This window comes from Lagenorhynchus albirostris, chromosome 15 (assembly GCF_949774975.1).
Source record: "Lagenorhynchus albirostris chromosome 15, mLagAlb1.1, whole genome shotgun sequence".
In the NCBI taxonomy this organism is placed as follows: domain Eukaryota; kingdom Metazoa; phylum Chordata; class Mammalia; order Artiodactyla; family Delphinidae; genus Lagenorhynchus; species Lagenorhynchus albirostris.
Genome location: NC_083109.1, coordinates 20,466,754 through 20,481,110, shown reverse-complemented (window position 1 = coordinate 20,481,110; position 14,357 = coordinate 20,466,754). Strand labels below are relative to the sequence as shown.

At 42.3% G+C, this 14,357-nt stretch overlaps 1 pseudogene; it reads right to left on the bottom strand.

Annotated features, from left to right (window-relative positions):
* Positions 1 to 5,422: 5,422 nt before the first annotated feature.
* On the bottom strand, positions 5,423 to 13,793 carry LOC132505684 (ubiquitin-like-conjugating enzyme ATG3; annotated as a pseudogene).
* Positions 13,794 to 14,357: the final 564 nt, after the last annotated feature.

The following is a 14,357-nucleotide window of genomic DNA, read 5'->3' as shown; positions in this document are numbered from 1 at the left end:
TTCTTAGATTCCATAAGCTGTGACAAAGTGAGAGAGTGGCATGGACATATATACACTACCAAATGTAAAATAGATAGCTAGTGGGAAGCAGCCGCGTAGCACAGGGAGATCATCTCGGTGCTTTGCGACCACCTAGAGGGGTGGGATAGGGAGGGTGGGAGGGAGGGAGACACAAGAGGGAAGAGATATGGGACCATATGTATATGTGTAACTGATTCACTTTGTTATAAAGCAGAAACTAACACACCATTGTAAAGCAATTATACTCCAATAAAGATATTTTAAAAATCTATAAAATTAATTATAACATTATAATTACATAAAATGTGTACATTGTTCCAAATCAGATCGACAAAACAGAATGTTCTACACGAACCCCCAGAGTTCTCCAGAAGTATGAAGCTCCAGTTACCCACCATGGAAACTTGCTGGAAAACTCATACTTACTGGCTGCCCTTTCCCCCTGATCTCACTTTCTCATAGCCTTACTAGTTTTCCGGGATCACATTCAAATAAACTGCTTGTACTCAAATCTTTGTCTCCTAGTCTGCTTCTAGGGTAATCCAAATCAAAGCACACATTTTTCTCCACCTGACTTTTCACACAGAAATGTATCCTGAAGGTTGATCATGCCATTGCTCTGTAGATCAACATGACTGCCGTTACTGAGGCTCCTTCCATGCCAGTGTCTTGCTGGCAGGGACTAGAGGAACTGAAGTCTGGGCAGTCTCACAGGAGGACACCCCACCGGAAGTCAGATTGCGGACCTGATGCAGCTTTGGTGTCACAATGGACACCTGTTCTTTGTAAGGTAGGGCAGTGGCTGAGAGACTTGCTTTTGGTGCCAGGTTGGTCTGGGTTTGGATCCTGACTCTGGCGGCTATTGCTGTATGAGCTGGACAAGTCACTTCACGTCTCTGAGCCTTGGTTTCCTCATTGGTTCAATGAGCATAATGGTAGCACCTACCCTATGAAGTACGTTGATGTGGGGTACAAGAAGTAAAGTGTCTGGCACATGCACACTTTCTGTAGATGTTAGCTCTTATCATCATCATCATCTTAAAATAAGAGGCTGCTCTAATTTCTTTCTTTCTGAGCACAGATAATCTCTTTTCCAGGATCAGAGTCCTTAGTTCTTTGGTAAAGCCTTCACAGTATATGTGTCCTAGCCCCTCTCCATCCTGGTCTGCTGTAACCCAGACCAAGCTGTAAATCTACGGTTAAGGTGGCTTCAAGAAATAGAAACCGTCCTCCCACTGTGGCACATCTGCCAGAGAACTTGGTTTGAATTGCCACTGATAAAATTCTCTCATTAGGAATTTGCGTGAACTTCTCCCATTTTGAATTTCCCTGGGGGTGCTCTGTCCCACAAGATCTGGCCTTTACCCATATGAATCAGGAGACCTTCTGTCTGCTTTAGGCCCCCCACTGGCCCTTTCTCATGGCCCCTTTCTGTCTTCCCAATGAAACAAATCTATCCTGGAGATCTCGACAAGAACTTTCAGTGTTACCCCCAATTCTCGGTATTTTCTCAGAATTGACCATTTAGTGGTTATAAAAGTGTTTACACTCTTTAGTCTGAGGAGAAAGTCTGTCTCAAGGACTGGGAGGAAGAGGAAAGTATGACGTGATCTTCTTTTCAGGAAGGAAGCAAACCTGGGAAGCAGAGAAGGTGGAGGAAGAAAAAGGAGAATATTTATAAATATGGAAAGGTGGAATGGAGTTTCCTTGCTTTTGCCATAGTCTATCTTGCAGATATTTTGAGGGTGGCATCCTTACCGGGCTCTGCAGCTGTCTGTGGGCCAGAGCTCTCAGAGGGGGCAGAGGGTGCCTCAGATACAAAGTGGGACCCCTCAGGGCCTCTGCAGGTCCCACATCCCAAACAGTACCCTCACACGCCAGAGGTGGAAGTAATGATCCACTGAGCGAATATTAGCTAGAATTTTAGCTAAAATGGCTTCTCAGGAGGCTTGAGAAATCATCCCAGAAAACAAAGTGTTTTGCGATATAAAATAAATGCACAGACATTCCTGGTAGTTTTGGAAGGGGGTGTCTAGTTCCCAAGGGATGGCAGTGACTAGGCAGGACAAGGCCTTTGGATACATGTGTTTTATAAGCTCTAAAGATTCTTTGGATAACTGGATACAACACACTGACTCTCAGATAGATGAAAAGCAGAACTCTTTGTTACTATGGCACCAAATGAGAGAATAAGAGAAGGCTGTCATGCAGGGATGCACAAGGGGTTACACTTGGGGACTGGGTCACAGAAGACTGGAGCTGTAGGAGGAGCTTATGCATGGCGAATGGAGCAGATTTTGAAAGCTTTCTGGAGACTGGATAAGTTGAATAATTACTGGGTTTAGGGGCTGCCCCTAGCTAGTTGTTGGGTACCTGGCCCTGGAGAACAGGACCCCAATAAGGGACATGGTTGGTATAGAGGCTTAGCAAACTACCCATGAAGGGAAATTGAGAGGTTTTAGCCATGACTTCAAAACTGGGTCAGGGCAGCACTTGTGAAATATTATATTATAGCATGTCAATTGGATTCAGGGCAGATGTTCAGCTTCTGGAGAAACTTAAGTTAAAGTTGGGCTAAAACCCAGTCATAAGGCTTGGACCAAATGTTAGGAGTTAGAACAGGGAAACCAAATATGCGGTATGCATGCTATTACCATCCTTTCCCTTGATCAGAGCAGACATTGCTAATCAAACACGATTTGGAGCCTGCTCAACTTGGAATCTTTCTCAAGTACCCCTGACAAGCAACAAAGTTGGCATGTAATTTGAAACCCACTACCCAGTCTTCATTAGAAGAAAGAACTAGCTAAAAGGCATGTAGATATCTGGGTCTCGTGTAATTTAAAATCTATGGGAAGCATATATAATTTCAGATCCTACCCATTGGTGGGCTAAGAGTCCCTCTTATCAGCATTGCTCAGGGACTGAGAGGGGCTGAATCAGAAACGGCTGGGCCCCGGTGCAGGGAGTTGCATGGAACTGGAGAAGGCAGGGTCAAAAACTCTTAGAAGTACAAGAAAGTTACCTCTAACAGTGGAAATGTGGATTAAAAGACCAGAGGGAGAGACCTTTTCAGGAGCCAGTGTTCCTACCATGTAGACAGGCCAAGACCCATCCACAAGCCATGCTCTGGTGTGGAGTTTGGGCCAGCATCTGAAGGTAGGACAAGGGATATTTGATCTTTTTGGAAAACACAGCTGCCCAACCTCAACTTTTCCTCAAAGCTACTCTACATCTGTATCCTCTCCTGAAATATTTTATTAAACATTTCATCTATATTTCTTTTCACCCCAGACCTCAACTTTTGATTTTCTCTGGTATTTATCTGTGGTTTCTCAAAGTGCAAAAGGCATGTTTTAGGATGAAGATATTTTCATAGAGGCTGGCTAGATATCTGAGATCCACCAACAGGCAGTTGACTCAGGTGAAGTGAAGCCAAAGGGAAACCAAAGTTTGTTTTCTAGATTTTTTTTTCTCACAGGGAGAGGGAGATTACTGATCAATTTCAGTTTATGTCTCTTCTCCCTTACTTATCCATATGTAATCAGTATATATTTATTAAACTCCCACTATGATCCATACTGTGTAGTAGGCACTGGGAATATGATGCAGGAACAAAAGCAGATGTGGTCGCCCCACCCCGCCTCCTGGAGCTCTCTTGGGAGACAGAGAGATGAATTAATCCTAGAACAACATGTAAACTTGTGTCTGGTGTTTCGAGAGAGAGGTGCATCGTGTTAAGTAAGCTTATGGTAGGGGATTTGATAAAAGGAGGGAAGGCAGAATGGTGAATTCAGAAGTAAATGGTGACGGAGACTAAAGGAGGATCTGAAGGACTTAGTGAAATGAAGAACTATGTAGTAGGAAGGGAACTCCAGGCAGAAGGCACAGCCTGTGCAAAGGTCTGGCAATGGGAGTAAAGCATGAACATTAGGTGAAAACACGAAGGTTGAGCAGCTAGAGAAGACTGAACAAAGGGAGATGTGATAGGCAATGAGTTGGAAGAGGTGCCCAAGGACCATCAAGGCGGGACCTTGTAAGGCAATCAGCTATGAATTTACTGAGAAGCTAGTAAAAGTTAACTTCAGGGCCTCTTATTTGCATGGGGTTTTCCCAAAGCCCTGCATCATGAATGTTGCCCATCCAAATAGCTCTTTACTTGTTGTACAAGAAAACATTTGAAGTTCCCTAAAATTTCATAGCTCACATAGAAAATAAACTTGATAGAAGAATTCTCAAATTTGCACAACAATTGTAAACATTTTGGTGGCATTTCCAATAATGAATTGGTGAAGCTGGAAAATAAACAAACAAACAAACAAAAAAACAGACCAGCTTCGCTCTACCATGCCAGGTTGAAAATAATTTAGAAATTCTGAGTTCACTTTCTTTTCTCTCCATAGAAAACATTACATGCTCATTGTCATGTGAAAAGGAGATCAAAGAATACGCAGCAAACCAAAGGTAAGAACTATTACAGTGTTGCATCTGTGTGCTGATTAATACAAATATTGTGTTATTTTCCAGGATTTTGTAATGTTAGTGTTATCTGTCACTTTAAAAAAAATGTAGTTTATTGTGATTTATTTTCTTTCTCTAAATAAATATTCAAGTTTGTGCCTAATTCCAAATCCAGAATTTTGTCTTCTTAGCTGATCTATTCACTGTTAGTCATCGATAACTATTATCAACCTTCTACCCCAATGTCAGGGTGATTCTGTAGGGTGAGTCTTTCTCAGGTCTCTTTACTTCTTAAAATCCATGGTGTGAGAGGGTTGAATCACTCCCACCCAGAGATGGTCTGTCTGTTTTCAGCTCTCAGAGCTGGTGAGTTCAGTCATTTGGAGGCAGAGGGGGATGGTGAAGACAGAGGCTGGGATACACTGTCTCTATGCCCAGCCATTCCTATTTCAGGATCTTTTCAGTACATTTTGCTTTAAGCCAATAATGAAACCTGAATGGTGTCCAGGAAAGAACACTGGACTGCAGATCTCAACTTGAAGTCTGGCTTTCTCCCTTACCTTGTGGTCAAGCCTCTGAATGTATCAATCAAACTAAAAGATTCTATGAAGGATTTACATGAAGATAGTGATTAACAGAAAGACAGCAGCAGACTGCGTTAAAGATACAAGATTTCCTTAATAGCAAGTGAAATGGAAGAATCTCTGTATTGAGGCAAGAAACACAAAGCAGGAACTGTGTGTAAGGTCCTCTTAGGGACACACACTTTTTTTTTTTGTAGTGGGACATTTAAAAAATTAAATACATAAACATGTAAGTCCCTTTATTAGGGAAATTGTACATATTGGTGAATATGACCAATGGTCATGTGTATGGGTAAATTCTTTAAAAATCAGAACCAATAATTAGGATAGCTTCCATGCTCTACTTGTTTCATTTTCTAATGTCTAGTGTAGTTATAGTTTATTGTTGGAATGATGGTTCGAACACATTTCAAGAAAATTAGAAGATACTTATGAACACCCTTCCTTCTGCAACAGTCTATGGTTTTCTTCATCATTAGGCATGCCTGCCTGGGGGAACTGAACACATAGGCGGTGGTGGGAGATAACAGTGATTTAAATGGTCACTGTTTTCTTCAAGTGAACTTGACTTCACACGTGTACTCAACTGATAAAGGCTGCCATGGCTCATCATGGTTCACAACCATAGTTGTGGGATCTGGTAATACTTATCATAAGTGACGTAAAGGTCGTAAGTTCTGGTTTGCAAACTAGCAACCTCAGCCTTAGCTCTCAAATTTCTACTATTTTCCTTGCACCGAGAGTAGACTCATCTGTTTCCAACAATTCACTCTCTTCATATTCTTCCATATCTGCAGCTTTTCTTACATCTTCCTCCTCTTTCTCCTCACATATAGCTGAGCAAATTTGGAGTTTTAGACTGTCCTTGCTGTCCAGCTATGAAATGAATGAGAAAATGCAAGACAGAGTTGAGACACTGATCAATTCTGACTTTGTGGTAGGACTTTTATTTAATCTTCACACCATGAGAGAAAGATATTCTTTCCATGTTATAGATGAGGAAACGCCGGCACTAAGAGGGAAGTTGATATGTACAAGTTTGGATAACCAGTAGGTGGCTGAACCTGTGTCCTAACCCAAGTTTTCTGAGTCTGTATCTTAAGTTCCTTCTTCAATGCTATGATCATTAACTCTTTTTGGCCTAGATGTTTCTATGAGGACCCAATGAAGGTATTTTCACACACATGCATGTGCATGTACACACACACATGCATATACACTCACACATGTGTGTACATACATACATGCATACAATCATATACACACACAGAAAGACAGACACACAAACACACACACTCATACACTGCATAAAATTCCAGGACTCACAGACCCCTGTTACCTGGTGTAAGGATCCTTTCCCTACATCACAAACAAGAAAGGCACCTGGTTCTTGCAGATGTGCAATTTATGCCTTTTCTTCAACTACATTGAATTATTAACTAATTAGTGCTTGTGAAGTCCTCGGGAAATACCAAGCGCTTGTTCAACGCTAAATATGGTTATTAGTAAAGCTTTGATTTTACAGAACAGCCAGGTAGTCCTGAAATAAGCAAATAATGGTTGTGTAGGGAGGCTGGCAGCTGACGGGCATGCCGTGGTGTATAATCAAACTCTGCCTGGCTCTCAAAGGTGCTCCAGCTCATCACTGCTACATCATCCTCATGGGGAGTTTGCACATTTTCAGGGAATGTGTGTTTCATATTTCTGTATCCATTTACCTTTCTTTTTACCTTCCTTCTGTACCCTCTCATACCCAACCCTTTCTTTCACAGCAGATAAGTCTATCTCTCCTTTGGGGAAATAGTGTCTCCATCTCAATTTATTACTGTCACCCCTAAATGTTCCTGTCACATGCCATCTGTCCCTCCTGACCTTACATCTCAGAGGAATTGGCTCCATGGGCAGTGACCTGTGCTGTCACATACACTCAGATTTCTCTCCTTGTTTGGTTTAATGTTCTGCTATCACCATCTTGAAATTCTTTATAAGTTTTGAACAAAGGACCCAACAGTTTCCTTTTGCACTGGGCCCCACAATTTACGTAAACAATCCTACCCCCGCCAACTGAATGTTCGAGGTGAATCCCTCTAGTTTTACCTGTATGTGTTGCCTTGAAGACCTCCTTCCATCAATAATATTGTGTTCTTTCATTCTTTCTCCCTCTACTGATGGCCATCTTTCAGTCGACCATATGCTCATCCAAAAGAATTGAAGGAAATTGCTTTCATCAATGGAATGAATGACCTTCAGTTTTACATTCTTTGGGTTGCAAGGGACAGAAACCCAACTAAAACTAGCAGAGGGAAAAAAGGAAACATTATATGACATAAACAAATTATGGAAGAGGCAGAAGTGAGCTGGCTTCATGGACAACTGAACTCTGAGATGTGACCACTATTTCATTTTCATCTCTACTCGTGTCTTCATGTTAGAGTTATTCTTTCAGGTCAGTTTTTTCCACGTGATGAAAACCTGTCTGTAGGTCATGCCAGACCAAATTCCTGTAGCTTATGATCTACAAGGAAAATGGGCCATCGCCATCAAGTTTGAATAATAAAAAATCTGAGGAAGAATTCTATTTGGTTCAGCTTGGGTCATAATTTATCCTTGAACCAATCACAGTGGTCAAGGGAATGGGGCACTCTGAGGGCTCATGTTGGCTGTCTTATCTGGATCTCATTGTTGGAATTCTGGGAGAGCAGTTCCCTATGGAAAAGTGTGCAGATAATGTGAATACAGAGCAATCAATGATTACCCCGTCCCCTTTTACCCAGTACTTCCTCTCTCTCTTCCTCTTCATGGTTTAATGTTATTACAAAGCCACCTATTTGAAAAATAGTCTATATTCACTCACCTGACTTTTCCACCTCCAATCACCTCTGAATATTTTTCAACGTCCCTCTTAAACTGCTCTTGTCAAGATCACCATTGGTTTCCTTGTGGTCAAATTTATAGATCAATTTTCAATGAGCTCTTATTTTACCTCCTGCGATACGTTGCATTTGGTTGTTCTTTCTTAGGAAAATTCTCTTCCCTTGGTTTCTATTAAAACATATTTCTGGCCTTTTTCCTCCTTGTCTTTCACATCAGCTTCTCCAAGCTCTATTTTTTATTGGCTTCAGTTTCCCTATTTCTTAAAATTGTCCCCTGATCTGGTTCTTTACCTGGCCCCATGAATCTGCCTTTGATATTTCCTCTTATTCCTGCATACCATGCCTAGTTGTTCTGTTCATATTTGGAGACTCAGTCATCCAGGAGAGAAATGATGGTGACCTGGATTTGGATCAGGGTGTTGGCTATTGGCAAGAAAATAATGGGAAGTAACTCAAAGATTATAAAGGAGGTAGAGTCATCTGAACTTGATGATAGGTTGGAAGTGGAGAATAAGAAGGAGTGCTGCAAATATCTTTCCAGTTTCTGGCTTGGGACAAAGTGATGGATGGTGCTGTTGAAAAAATGAGGGTAGTGTGGGTGCATGTGATTGTACATGCATTCTTGTGGGTCCCTGTATATACTGGGGTGTATATACACATATGTGTATGAGTCCACGCTTATGCTGATGTACTTGTCTTTGCATATGTGAGCATTTAGAAGCGTGGAGAGCGTGTCGTAAGAGTGAAAGTCCGTATGTGTGTGGAAATGAAGGGGATGGTGTTGAAATGAAGATATTCCCATATGTCCACAGGCACAGACATCTTGAGTCCCACCACTTGGGTGTCTGTGGTTCTAAGGAATGGCTTCCAGGCAGAGAGGACCAGCAATTTCTCCTAGCTTATCACCAGTCTGCTCCTTGCATTGTGTCCTGCTTTAAGGAACCACACTGCATGGAGCTTGCTTAATTAAATTCTATTACAACGTTAAAGGGTGCTAACTGCAGTTGTTAGAAACGTCCAGCACACGTTACCTAGCAGAGGATGCAGGATAAAAGGTTGAATCTTTTCTGTAATCCTCCTTACCTGGCCTTGATCTGAGCTTTTATTAGTCTGGGGAAATGGGCTTACGGTATGTTCAGTATGGATTTCTGCCTTTCTGTGGATTTGCAGCTCTAGAGGAGAGCTGCACTGGCCACTGGAGCTAAAGAGTTCCAGTTTTGGGGCAACGTGGGGCAGACACCTCTGAGGGCTTCCTGGCTCCAGACATGGGAAGAAGGAGGAAACAGAGCAAGGAAGGTAGAGACAGGTAGACTCTGTTTCACACTTATCACTCTGTCATTCTTTTTGGTACTGAATTTATTTTAGGGAAACACAAAACAGCCTCTTGTGTCTGCTCTCCACTCTTTCTTTCCCATATAAAGCCAACTAAAGGTCACAGCATATTCCCAAGAAATTGGATTCTTCGTGGGGGAAATTTGGTACTAAACCGAGTTTCAATAGCTTGTATATTTATCCATCTGTGCAGTTTTCCTCCTCTTCCTTTTCCTCATCAGAGTTCATACTCACCAAGCATTTGCTCTTTACTAAGTGTGTAATCTCTTTTAACACTTGTAATGTCTTTATGAGGCTTGTACTAGTATAGTCTCTATTTTACAGCCAAGAAAACTTGCGTCAGAGAGGTTTAGTGATTTGCCTGCAATCATGCAGCTCAGAAGGATAGAAATGAGATGTGAACCCAGGTCAGTCTGACACATCCCAGCATTATGGCAATGCACAATCTTAATCCCTTCCCCCTCTCCCCAAAATATGAGAAAGACTTTTAAAAAATCAATGATAGTGCCACTGCTTAGAGATCCAACTACCAGCAATTTTATTTTTCCAATGTATTATCTCTCTCTCTCACACACACACAAATATATGTATATAACATACAGTAAATATCTACATACACTACACATATAAAATATAATACATAAATCATATGGTATATATGCATGTATAAATGTGTTTATATATTATAAATTAAAATGTGAGCATACTCTAAATTCTACTTTTGCTCTACCACTCCCCTCCCTACAAAATAGGTCACAAGCATATATTCAAGTCATAATATATTTTCCTATTTATCCTTTTTGTGGCTGATTATATTCCATTTGCTGGGGAAATTTTCCTTTTGGATTTTGATTGGCATTGCCTTGAATTGACAGACTATTTTGGAGATGATCTCTGTCCTCCTCTCCAGAAAGGTGGGAAAAACTTGAACATCTTTAAATGTAGACTCCAGCTTGGAGAGCAGATGCAGGAGAAAAGGATGCAGGAGAAACGGATGGAGGAGAAAGGACTCTCCAAAGCAGGCATTGCTTGGCAAGCACTTCCGAGATTGACATCTCTCCATTCCTTGTGAAGGCCAGGGCCACGTGAGGGACGCCCCTGTATCCTCTGAGGTGGAGTCTCATGTTCTCAGAGGGATGGAGGCTGGAGGACCACTGATCATTAGCAGGAACATTAAGATTTGGAAGACTGCAAAATATGGTGGGAAGATGTGGGTCCCATATAGTGGTGGACTGGTAAATATTTAACAACTTGTTCTTCAAAAAACCAAGTCCCAAATTGTAATGTTTACTACTTATATGGGGTAAGTGCTTTCATTGTGGCCAGTTTAAAGCTGGCAATTAATGTCATTAAATGAGGAACTGGAAAGAGATGGACAACCACATACCATTATAATGGTCACCTCACCATACAGACACAATAGATGTAAATAACCCTAAAAACATAGACAATAGACAATAGTACAATATATATACATATTATATATATTATACCAATGTAATAGTAATAAAATAATTAGGAATTTATGACTTTTGAGTATTTATTATCTTTTGTGAATATAATTTATATAATTGTAAGTGTATAACATTTAATTTTTAATAATGGCCGTGTTTAACAACTGGTCTGCAAAATTCCTAATAATTTAACAATTAACTCTTCCAAACCAATACGAGTCAGCTCTAGTGCACAACTGGTCAGACAGGCAGATCTTGACTCCGGTCTTAGCTCCACCGCTTAGCAGCTGTGTGACCTTGGGAAAGACCAGTAACCTTTTAATCTTCAGTTTCCTGCTACACGACATAATGTTAATAATGAAAACGATTGCACTGGGATATTGCAAAGATTAGAAGTAATAGACACAAACCTCCCGCAGGCCCGGGCACACCACCAGTTGCTCACCAGTGTGCGTGGTGGTAATGGTTGTAGCAGCAGCAGTGGTAGTGGTTTTATGTCACCACCACCAGTAGCCGTTGTCCCTAAGTGGGAGAGAGTGCAGATTCCAGAGGCTGGCTTGAAACTGCCTCTTCCTTTTGCTCACTGTTGGCCTTTGGCAAATTATTTAACTCATCTGAGTTCGAGTTTCCTTATCTCCAAGAAGGATGTCATAATAATACACACCTCTGAGGTTTGTTTGGAGGGTTCAGTGAGTGACTGCGTGTGAAGCTTATAGCACAGTGTCTGGCTCCCAGGGAGCTCCACAGCTTGGTCGTGGAAGTGGAAGGGGCAGCCTTGGTGGTGGTTTTTATAGGAGACAGGGTAGCACAGTGGCTACAAGTAGAATGGGGACTCACATTCCAGATCCTTCACCCATTAGTTATGTGACCTTGGGCAAGTCAGTGAACTTTTCTTAGCTTCGGTTTCATTACATGTAAAACAGAGGAAATAATAGTACCCAAATTTAAGGGGGTTAAAAGAATTAAATGAGATAATAAGTGTTATTATGATGATGATTCTCATAATCGTCATCCATATCACAGGTGCTGCTGAAGCACAATGCCTATCTCTGACCGTGACCTACTTCACAGAGGACTTCTGGGTCAGCCCTCACGTGCCAGCCTGCCTGTCATCTCTCTCAGGACTTCAGCACACCCTCCCAGTTTGCTTACTGATAAAATGCTATTGAGAAGTTGTCCTTTTTTTTTTTTTTTTGCGGTATGCGGGCCTCTCACTGTTATGGCCTTTTCCTTTGCGGAGCACAGACTCCGGACGTGCAGGCTCAGCGGCCATGGCTCACGGGCCCAGCCCGAACCGGCATCCCCTGCATCGGCAGGCGGACTCTCAACCACTGCGCCACCAGGGAAGCCTAAGGGAAGTTGGCCCTTTGACAGAGCTCCTCATCGCTTCCAAAAGACAAACCTTGCACTGGATTTATAAACCAGATTGCAAATGTTAGAGGAATTTCAGCCTGGGGTAAAGCTCCTAAACAGAAGCCTTGGAAGTCATGTGGCCCAGATATCACATAACCATGTGATGATGTGGTCTTTTATCAAAGGGCCTGGTAAAATTGTGTTCTAGTCATCAGAAGATCTGATATTCATGGTTCTGGGCATTAAATGACCTGTCAATCTAGTCTTAAAATGGGTCCTTGTGTCCTTGGTAAATGTATGTACTTTCTAAAATGTGGGCAGAGGATGGCAAGGAGTTCACATGAGCAGATTCAGAACTGCAGTATATAGTAAGGATGCCAGTAAACACAGGTGACTATTGAATGTTTGAAATATGGCTAGTCCAGATGAGGTGTGCTCGAAGCAGAAATGTACACTGGAATTTGAAGACTTGGCATGAAAAAAGGTAAAATATCTCATTAATAATTTTCATATTGATTATACCTTGACATGACACTATTGGATATATAGGGTGACATAAAATACTATTAAAATTTCACCTGTTTATATTTTACGTTTTTAAGATGTATGATCAGGCCACCCAAGATGGCTGTTCTCTTACTCTCTGCACATCCCCTGCTTGACCAATGCCTGCTTCCCCTACACCCTACTCACATGACTGACCTTCCTACATGTTTGTTCCAGGCCCCAGCTCATGACTGTTCTAACCTTTAGATCAGAACATCTTCACCATGATAGCTTATTATAGTGGTTGTGAAGGGCTTGCCCCTGTGCTAGTTTCGCTGGTAACCAATGAGCCAACCTGATGTCAATTCCCCAGTTCCCCCTGTAACTGGGAACACCCTGGAATATCACTCCAGGATCTTGCTTCACGTGAGTAAGCTCCCCCATCCATTAAACCATTATTGCTGACTCTGAGCTCTTTCTTCGGTCTTGAAGCTGGGCCTTGCAGGCCTGCGTAGTGCAACCCAACATAAGGCGTACTAGAAGACTTAAAGTTACATATGTGGCTCACATTCTATTTCTATTGGGTAGCACTGTTCTAGAGAATTCAGGCAGGAAATAGTCATTGTCAGTGTCAGAAATACTGGATTCTTCTGGGATGCAGGAATGAGGCTGTGGACTCCAGGACAGAGGCTACTGAGATCAAGGTTGAGCCCTGAGTTTTAGAGGTATTGGGCAGAGAAAGGCACTCAGCCACAGGGCCCCAAGAAGACAGAGGCCTCTATACCCTCCCTGCTTGTCTCCATCCCGACGTGCCACCAGACACCTTCACCTCTTGACTGGATGACTCTAATAGTAGCCTCTTCTAACCGGTCTCCCTGATTCCATTTTGTTCTTCAAGAATCCATTTTTCTGCCACTCCTAATAGCCAGAGTGATTTTTTAAGAAAATTCCTGAATCAACTCAAATAGACTCACTTTAATCTCTTTCATGGCTCCCAATACTTTTGGAATTAAATTCAAGGTCCTTGTCAGCCTGGTGTCAAAAGTCCTTGTTCTGGCCTCCGACTGCTGTCCTGCCTCATCTTCCTTCATTCTCTTCCTCCCTTGGGATATTCCAGCCTCATGAGCCTTCAAGAGTTGCCAGCTGCTTTCCTGCCTCAAGTCCTTTGCCCATGCTACTTCCTCTACCTGGAATACTCTTAACACCTCACCTGGATGATGCCTTCTCATGCTTCAGGTCTCAGCTTAGATATTACTTCCTCTGAGAAAATGCCCTGATTTTCCTGATTTCTTTCCTATTACCCTCTTCTTTTTTTTTTTTTTTTTTTTTTTTTGCGGTACGCGGGCCTCTCACTGTTGTGGCCTCTCCCGTTGCGGAGCACAGGCTCCAGACGCGCAGGCTCAGCGGCCATGGCTCACGGGCCCAGCCGCTCCGCGGCATGTGGGATCTTCCCAGACCAGAGCACGAACCCGTGTCCCCTGCATCGGCAGGCGGACTCTCAACCACTGCGCTACCAGGGAAGCCCTACCCTCTTCTTTATTCTCATTGCATTATCACCTGTTGGCACTCATGCTTTTTCACTCTTTCAGCCTATCACTGAGTTTTCAGCTCTGTGCAGTGGGCCCATATCTGTGGCATTCCCAGTTTAGTATGGAGACAATCACAGAGGAAACACGTAGGAAATATTTGTTGAAAAAAGAATAAATGAATGGAGGTCTATTATGTGAACCAAGACACAAGTTCAATGATGACTTGATGGAAGAGGACTGAGGCTGTGGGATGGGGTGGGAGGG